Below are 10,091 nucleotides of genomic sequence, written 5' to 3' on the forward strand. Positions count from 1 at the left end.
ACTGATACCAATGATGGGGCATTATTCCTCCCACTGATACCAACGAAGGGGCACTATTCCTCCCACTGATACCAATGATGGGGCACTATTCCTCCCACTGATACCAACGAAGGGGCACTATTCCTCCTATTGATACCAATGATGGGGCACTATTCCTCCCACTGACACCAATGATGGGGCACTATTCCTCCCACTGACACCAATGATGGAGCACTATTCCACCCACTGACACCAATGATGGGGCACTATTCCTCCCACTGACACCAATGATGGGGCACTATTCCTCCCACTGACACCAATGATGGAGCACTATTCCACCCACTGACACCAATGATGGGGCACTATTCTCCCCACTGACACCAATGATGGGGCACTATTCTCCCCACTGACACCAATGATGGAGCACTATTCCTCCCACTGACACCAATGATGGGGCACTATTCTCCCCACTGACACCAATGATGGGGCACTATTCCCCCCACTGACACCAATGATGGGGCACTATTCTCCCCACTGACACCAATGATGGGGCACTATTCCCCCCACTGACACCAATGATGGGGCACTATTCTCCCCACTGACACCAATGATGGGGTACTATTCCTCCCACTAATACCAATGATGGGACACTATTCCTCCCACTGAAACCAACAATGTCCTTTCCTCCTTACTGGATGTGGGGGTTCTTTTTTCCTGGAGCCCCCTGGATATTTTTACATTTGGATTAGTGAATGGCAAGACTACAAGTCCCATCTTCCGGCAAGGCAGAGGGGCTCATAGATCTCAATGGAACACCAAAGTGGCGACGTCATCCACTGCCCACCGATACTTCCTCCAGACCTAAGTATGGACCTGGGGCTGGAAGAATAGCCTGCAGGAGCCTGTGCACGGGGCCCATCATCCACTGTGTTTCCGATAATTTGTAGTCTACAAAGCAAAAATAATAATTCACATTTGTAATCATTTTTTTAAAATTATTATTAATAAAATGTATTATTTTTTCTGCAAAAAAAAAAGTCATATTTTGTTACATTGAGCAGCACACTGAGATAATAAATAAAATAATCACTTTATAAGTTGTATCACTTCAACTACTAACATTGCCAATTTCCTTCCCAATGTAGCTCTGCCTTCCGCTAATTATATAATAAATAGGGAATTAATCACTAGCAATACAAACCACATTATACTGATAAAGGGTGCCGGTCACCCAGATACCAAACCCTGAGCTCCAGATGCCACATCTCCCCATCTTATGTAAAGAGCCACAATGATTGCAAGTTTTATCGAAAGGAAATAAAAAATATAATAAATATAAGGATACGCTGTATAAAATGTAAAAATAGCTTTATGATATCACAACAACAACAACAAAAAAGTACACTCGTAATGTAAGATCCATTGAAATTTGATGACAACAAATACTAAATAGACAATGCAAGTCATCAAGAGAATTTCCTGTTATTTAGACGTATATACAAGTTTTACAATACGCAATGTATTCTCACCGGCCACTTTATTAGGTACACCTGATCAATTGCTCGGTAATACAAATTGCTAATCAGCCAATCACATGGCAGCAACTCAATGCATTTAGGCCTCTAGACGTGGTGAAAAGATTTTTTCGCCCCACTACCTGGACGGACTGGTTATGGTCCACATCCCTGGTACATAGAGTAGAAGAAGTTCCTCAAAGACTGGGACTTTAACCACTTCCCGACCAGCGTACGACGATGTACGTCGACAGAATGGCACGGGCAGGCATATTGGCGTACATGTACGTCCGATCTTCAATGCCGCCCTGCCATCGGGAGCACGCAGGCGGCGGCGCGCTCCCGCGCTGGTCGGGACCCCTGTGAGTCCGGACGCGGGACCCGCGGACTCGATCGCCGCGGGCATACCCGCGATCGTCTCACGGGACGGCTGAATGGAGGAAATGCCGTGTAAACAGCATTTCTCCATTCTGCCTAGCAACTAGTGACGCTGATCTCTGCTCCATGTGATTGGAGCAGAGATCAGTGTTCACTAAATGAAAGCCCAACCCCCCCACAGTTAGTAACACACCCCTAGGAACACTTAACCCCTACACTGCCACCCACTGGTTAACCCCTTCACTGCCAGTGTCATTTACACAGGAATCACTGCATTTATATAGCAGTGATTGCTGTATAAATGACAATGGTCCCAAAAATGTGTCAAAAATGTCCGATGGGTCCCCCACAATGTCGCAGTCACAATAAAAATCGCTGATCGCCGCCATTACTAGTAAAAAAAAAAATAATAAAAAATTATTAATAAAAATGCTATAAAACTATCCCTATTTTGTAAACGCTATAACTTTTGCGCAAACCACTCAATAATCGCTTATTGTGATTTTTTTTAACCAAAAATATGTAGAAGAATACGTATCGGCCTAAACTGAGGGAAAAAATCGTTTTTTTATATATTTTTGGGGGATATTTATTATAACAAAAAGTAAAAAATAATGCATTTTTTTCAAAATTGTCGCTCTATTTTTGTTTATAGCGCAAAAAATAAAAAACGCAGGGGTGATCAAATACCACCAAAAGAAAGCTCTATTTGTAGGAAAAAAAGGACGTCAATTTTGTTTGGGAGCCATGTCGCACGACCGCACAATTGTCAGTTGAAGCGACGCAGTGCCGAATCGCAAAAAGTGGTCTGGTCTTTGACCAGCAAATTGGTCCGCTCTGAAAGTGGTTAAAAGGAACCATAAACAGTGGTTTAAATATAAAAATATAAAAATTTATTGAAATGTGAAATAAAATTGGAAGCATATGGATAAAAGCAAACCCATGATGATGGAATCAGCTAGTGGAAAAGCCACAAGATGACTGGCAGAAAGACAGAGAGTCCAACGCGTTTCGACATACATACTGTTTATTTCGTTGGCATGGACCATAGGGTGAGTACATGGATTGAAAACTGGCTACAAGGGTAAGTTCAGAGGGTGGTGATAAATGGGGAGTACTCAGAATGGTCGGGGTGGGTAGTGGGGTCCCCCAGGGTTCCGTGCTGGGACCAATCCTGTTTAATTTGTTCATAGACGACCTGGAGGATGGGGATCAATCTCTGTATTTGCAGATGATACTAAGCTAAACAGGGCAATAACTTCTCCGCAGGATGTGGAAACCTTGCAAAGAGATCTGAACAAATTAATGGGGTGGGCAACTACATGGCAAATGAGGTTCAGTGTAGAAAAATGTAAAATAATGCATTTCGGTGGCAAAAATATGAATGCAATCTATAGACTGGGGGGAGAACCTCTGGGGTGATCTAGGACGGAAAAGGACCTGGGGGTCCTAGTAGATGATGGGCTCAGCAATGGCATGCAATGCCAAGCTGCTGCAAGCAACACAAACAGAATATTGGCATTAAAAAGGGGATCAACTCCAGAGATAAAACAATAATTCTCCCACTCTACAAGACTCTGGTCCGGCCGCACCTGGAGTATACTGTCCAGTTCTGGAGTGGAGGGGGACACAGAGGGTGAGCAGAGAAGGAGCGGAGGAGGGCACGGAGGAGGAGCAGAGGAGGACATGGAGGGGGAGCGGAGAAGGACACAGAGGAGGACACGGAGGGGGAGCGGAGAAGGACACGGAGGAGGAGCAGAGGAGGACATGGAGGGGGACACAGAGGGTGAGCGGAGGAGGAGCAGAGGAGGACATGGAGGGGGATTGGAGAAGGACACAGAGGAGGACACGGAGGGGGAGCGGAGAAGGAGCAGAGGAGGACATGGAGGGGGATCGGAGAAAGACACGGAGGGGGAGAGGAGAAGGAGCGGAGGAGGACATGGAGGGGGATTGGTGTGGCGGTGTGTCCGTTACAAGCACCAAGCTCCCTGTATAGATTTCAATAAAGCAGCTGAAAGCCGCGGGGGGGGGGGGGGGGGTGAGGAGAATGGCTGTCAGCTGCTTTATTGAAATCTAAACCGGGAGATTGGTGCTTGTAGCGTTCTCCACTGTCTCACGATCTTCCCCTTACTGCCCAGGTATCGGATCAGGCATCGGGCCATCTGCATGAGTACAGGTACTCGTGCACCATTATCGATATTAGTATTGGTGTTGTGTAACCCTTTAAAATACCATGGATTGCAGTATGGTGGGCTACATATTTCACCCCCCCCCCCCCCCCCCGTGTTTACAGTTCAGAGACCCAACAGTACTTTTTTAGACTACCTTTTTTTTGTCGGCACTACCTATAGTTGCTGTTTGTGACAGAACCGCTTAGGTGCTTCATTCCGCTAAACAGTGCCTCCTGCCCTCCAAACCATTACAGCAGACCAAGAGCTAATACCAGCCCTCTTACCCGAATCATCGTACACAGACAAGATTTTGAGGTAAACTCCAAAGAAATTACTGTTTATTGAACCTCGGACACATACTGGAGTGCGTTCTGAAGTGCATTTTGTACAGATTGTAGGGTTCAGGAGAGTGATAGGTACAGGGTGCAGGGTTCTAGAGTGCATTATGCACAGGGTGCAGGGTTCTAGAGTGCATTATGCACAGGGTGCAGGGTTCTAGAGTAAATTACGCACAGAGTGCAGGGTTTAGGAGAGCGCTAGGTGCAGGGTTCAGAAATTGTTAGGTACAGAGTGCGGGGTTCTGGAGTGCGTTAAGCACAGACTGCAGGGTTCTGGAGTGTGTCATGGACAGAGTGTAGGATTTTGGAGTGCATTACACACAGAGTGCAGGGTTCTGGAGTGCGTTATGGACAGGGTGCAGGGTTTTGGAGTACGTTACACACAGAGTGCAGGGTTCTGGAGTGCGTCATGGACAGGGTGTAGGGTTTTGGAGTGTGTTACGCACAGACTGCAGGGTTCTGGAGTGCGTCATGGACAGGGTGCAGGGTTTTGGAGTGCGTTACGCACAGACTGCAGGGTTCTGGAGTGCGTCATGGACAGGGTGTAGGGTTTTGGAGTGTGTTACGCACAGACTGCAGGGTTCTGGAGTGCGTCATGGACAGGGTGCAGGGTATTCGAGTGCGTTACGCACAGACTGCAGGGTTCTGGAGTGAGTCATGGACAGGGTTTAAGGTTTTGGAGTGTGTTACGCACAGACTGCAGGGTTCTGGAGTGCGTCATGGACAGGGTGCAGGGTGTTCGAGTGCGTTACGCACAGACTGCAGGGTTCTGGAGTGAGTCATGGAAAGGGTGTAGGGTTTTGGAGTGTGTTACGCACAGACTGCAGGGCTCTGGAGTGCTAAAGCCACTATCCCCATAAGAAATAATAGAAACTCAAATGATTCATTCCACAACCATTTATTCATAGGTCCTTCAGTTTATAGTCCATATAAAAACATTATAGCAATGGGACCAGGTTGTGTAACCATAACCACTGACATCCACAAATGGAAGCCTCCACAAGGGAGTTAGAAGCAAGATCCAGCAGGAGCTCCAAAGTATAAAAGAGAAGAGAGACGCCTCTAAGTGTAGCAATATGTTGCTAAATGTTGTACCTTCATTAAATGTAACCATACTGCTACACTTAGAGGGGCCCTCTCTTCTCTTTTATACTCAGTTGTGACATGACGCTACTTGTATATCAAGACATCGCTTGAATATCAAGTCAAACTTTATAAAATAAATTTATTTGTCTTGCAAAACGCTCTCAAACCAAGGTTTTACTGTATTCTAACATTTATTTCAAGGTAAAAGCCACCTCTTCTCTCCTTCTTATGTTTTAGCCTGTCCAGTCACTGACCAATATTTATGGCTATTGTCTCTTAAACACTTCAGCCCCGGAAGAATTTACCCCCTTTCCTGACCAGAGCACTTTTTGCGATTCGGCACTGGGTTGCTTTAACTGACAATTGAGCGGTCGTGCGACGTGGCTCCCAAACAAAATTGATGTCCTTTTTTACCCCACAAATAGAGCTTTCTTTTGGTAGTATTTGATCACCCCTGCGGTTTTTATTTTTTGCACTATAAACAAAAAAATAGCGACAATTTTGAAAATAACGTATTATTTTTTACATTTGCTATAATAAATGTCCCCAAAAAATATTACAAAAAAATTTTTTTCTCAGTTTAGGCCGATACGTATTCTTCTACTTTTTTTGGTAAAAAAAATTTGCAATAAGCGTTTATTGATTGGTTTGTGCAAAAGTTATAGCGTCTACAAAATAGGAGATAGTTTTCTGGCATTTTTATTGATCATTTTTTTTTTCACTAGTAATGGCGGCGATTTTTATTGGGACTGCGACATTATGGCGGACATATCGGACAATTTTGACACATTTTTGAGACCATTAATACAGCAATCAGTGCTAAAAAATTGCATTGATTACTGTAAAAAATTTCAGTGGCAGTGAAGGGATTAACCACTAGGTGGTGCTGTAAGGGTTAAGTGTGTCCTAGGGAGTGATTCTAACTGTAGGGGGGAGGGGCTGTGTGTGACACGTCACTGATCACTGCTTTCGATTACAGGAAGTGCTGATCAGTGACAGTGTCACTAGGCTGAACGGGGAGATGCTTGTTTACATTAGCATCTCCACGCTCTTCCTCCCCGTGAGACGATCGCAGTTATCTCTGTGGAAATCGGGTCCGCGGGACCCGTGATTGTGCTCACGGAGCTCCTGGCGGGCACGGGAGCCGCCTCTTAAAGGGCAACGTACAGGTGCATTAATCTGCCTGCATGTGCCCTTCTGCCGCAGTATATCTGCGTGAGGCGGTCGGGAAGTGGTTAAATATTGCACTCCTTTCAAGGCAAAAGCTGCCTCATCTCTCCTTCTTATGTTTTAGCCTGTCCAGTCACTGACCAATATTTATGGCTATTGTCTCTTAAATATTACACTCCTTTCAAGGCAAAACCTGCCTCATCTCTCCTTCTTATGTTTTAGACTGTCCAGTCACTGACCAATATTTATAGCTATTGTCTCTTAAATATTACACTCCTTTCAAGGCAAAAGCTGCCTCATCTCTACTTCTTATGTTTTAGCCTGTCCAGTCACTGACTAATATTTATAGCTATTGTCTCTTAAATATTACACTCCTTTCAAGGCAAAAGCTGCCTCATCTTTCCTTCTTATGTTTTAGCCTGTCCAGTCACTGACCAATATTTATGGCTATTGTCTCTTAAATATTACACTCCTTTCAAGGCAAAACCTGCCTCATCTCTCCTTCTTATGTTTTAGCCTGTCCAGTCACTGACGAATATTTATAGCTATTGTCTCTTAAATATTACACTCCTTTCAAGGCAAAAGCTGCCTCATCTCTACTTCTTATGTTTTAGCCTGTCCAGTCACTGACTAATATTTATGGCTATTGTCTCTTAAATATTACACTCCTTTCAAGGCAAAAGCTGCCTCATCTTTCCTTCTTATGTTTTAGCCTGTCCAGTCACTGACCAATATTTATAGCTATTGTCTCTTAAATATTACACTCCTTTCAAGGCAAAAGCTGCCTTATCTTTCCTTCTTATGTTTTAGCCTGTCCAGTCACTGACCAATATTTATAGCTATTGTCTCTTAAATATTACACTCCTTTCAAGGCAAAAGCTGCCTCATCTTTCCTTCTTATGTTTTAGCCTGTCCAGTCACTGACCAATATTTATAGCTATTGTCTCTTAAATATTACACTCCTTTCAAGGCAAAAGCTGCCTCATCTTTCCTTCTTATGTTTTAGCCTGTCCAATCACTGACCAATATTTATAGCTATTGTCTCTTAAATATTACACTCCTTTCAAGGCAAAAGCTGCCTCATCTTTCCTTCTTATGTTTTAGCCTGTCCAGTCACTGACCAATATTTATGGCTATTGTCTCTTAAATATTACACTCCTTTCAATGCAAAAGCTGCCTCATCTCTCCTTCTTATGTTTTAGCCTGTCCAGTCACTGACCAATATTTATAGCTATTGTCTCTTAAATATTACACTCCTTCCAAGGCAAAAGCTGCCTTGTTTCTCCAACTTATGTTGCAGCCTAACCAAGCTGCTTACATACTGTCCAGGCACTGTGCTATATAGTTGACTATTGTCTCTCAGGTATTGCATGCTAATATTTATTTTAAGATAAGACCTACCTCATCTCTTTTTACTGCCTATTCAGGTTTATTTTATTCAAGCCAATTCAGTTTCAAAGTATTTATTGGTTTTATCATTCAGTGTAAAAGATCCAGTGCAAGCATATAAATCTTCTGTACAGGGGCTAAAGACTGATCAAAAGTACAGAAAGTTCCATTAAACAAATTACAAACATAGCAACCATCAAAAAAACAATTCTATATTATGAAGATTGTATCAAAGAATAATGAGTGCTGAATAAACAAAAAAGGCCATTGTTCATGGCCTGTTCACAGTCGTCCCTGGGGTGGCCCAACTTCTGCCATCAATCCCAGAAGACAGCATTGGTATAAACAAACAGATGGAGGTCCTAGAAAGAAGGTGGAAGAGAGAAAAGGAAGAGACATAAGATCCAGAGAAAGAGTAATGGCGCGTAAACACGACGGACTAGGTCCGACGGAATGAATCCGTCGGATATTACGATCGTGTGTGGGCTACAGCTGACTTTTTTTCCCCAAAAGACAGACAGACCTAGAAATAAAACATGTTTCAAATCTTTCCGACGGATTAGAGTCTGGCTGAACAATCCGCTTGTCTGTATGCTAGTCCGACGGACAAAAACTGACGCTAGGGCAGCTATTGGCTACTGGCTATGAACTTCATTATTCTAGTCCAGTTGTACGTCATCACGTTCGAATCCATCGGACTTTGGTGTGCTGGTTTGTGGCCAAGTCCCTGCGTTTGGAAAGTCCATTGGAACTCCACCGAAAGTCAGTCGGGAAGACCGCCGGGCCTAGTTGGTTGAAAAGTCCAGTTGTGTGTACGCGGCATAAGAAAAGAAAGGAAGAAAACTCAGACTCTGGAGTTTCACCGGTGACAATCAGATAAGGCCCAAACAAGCCGGTTAAAGAGAGAGAAATTCATATGAGATCCATGGTTCTCAGATCTTGAGAAATTTGGAATGGGAATCATTCACAATACTGGACATCTGCTCATGGAGCATTAGAGCGGTAAAACGTGACTTCATCCCCTGGTAGGCCACGCATTGGTGTCTTCCAGGCTTGTGCTATAGTCCATTTGGCAGAGATAAAAAGGTAAGTGGCCAGCTTCTGCTGGGGCGCATATAAGCCAGGTATTGGGCAATGCAAAAGGGCTGACTTAGCATCCCTGGGGACCATTAGATGGAACAGGGTCTGGAGCAGGCCAAACGCCTAGGGCCAAAATCCCACCAGTCTGGGACAGGACCACCAGGTATGGAGCACATCACCCCTTTGTCCACAAATGCGAAAGCATCTCTGACCTCTTCCAGGGTAGGCATGAGCAAGTCAGGCAGGAACCCAGTACCATCTAAAAAGGACCTTATACGCAGCTTCAAGCATATTTGTATTAAAGGAACATTTTTCAACTGTTTTACAAGCCCTGCTCCAGTCCGCCAGATCTATTGGGGACTGGAGGTCCCGCTCCCATTGAGACATGTAGGAGAGAGATACTGATAATGGGCATCCGTTCAAAGATGCATAAATGGCAGAAATTAGGCCAGGGGCCCGCGGGGCATACTGAAATGTGTGTTAAAAAAAGGTTTTCCGATAGGGGTAAGAAGACGTGTGGCGCAGGACAGCAATTCAACGTTTAAGTTGAAGAAAACTAAGGTGCTCCCTTAATGGGGCCTCATGTGTCTCTCGGATGGCCTCCCAGGATGGGAAGGAGCTGGAGGAAAGAAAATCCTGTACCCCAATAAAGCCTCGGGAGAGCCACCAGGAGAAAGCCTGAGGCTTCGACAAGCCTGTAGGAAACGGGGTTGTGAGTAATAGGAAGTAACAGCAAAAAGGGGCCATCAAATTGCCTGAGCAGCAGACCGGGTCCCACACCCTCACACCCTGGTAGTGTACGGAAGTAATATAGGGCCTTAAGAAGGATTGTCATTTTGATGGCAGAAATCCTCCCAACCAGTGGCGGTTCCGTTCATAAGGGATCCCTCTCTCCAGCCATCCCCCTCTATGACCAATGAATAGATTCATGCATTAATCTATCCATGGCATCCACTGCCACCCCCTATTCAGGCACCAGGTCCATT

The sequence above is a fragment of the Lithobates pipiens genome, unplaced genomic scaffold, assembly GCF_037356315.1.
Source record: "Lithobates pipiens isolate NorthernLeopardFrog02 unplaced genomic scaffold, aLitPip1_a1.2 Scaffold_94, whole genome shotgun sequence".
NCBI classification, from domain to species: Eukaryota; Metazoa; Chordata; class Amphibia; order Anura; family Ranidae; genus Lithobates; species Lithobates pipiens.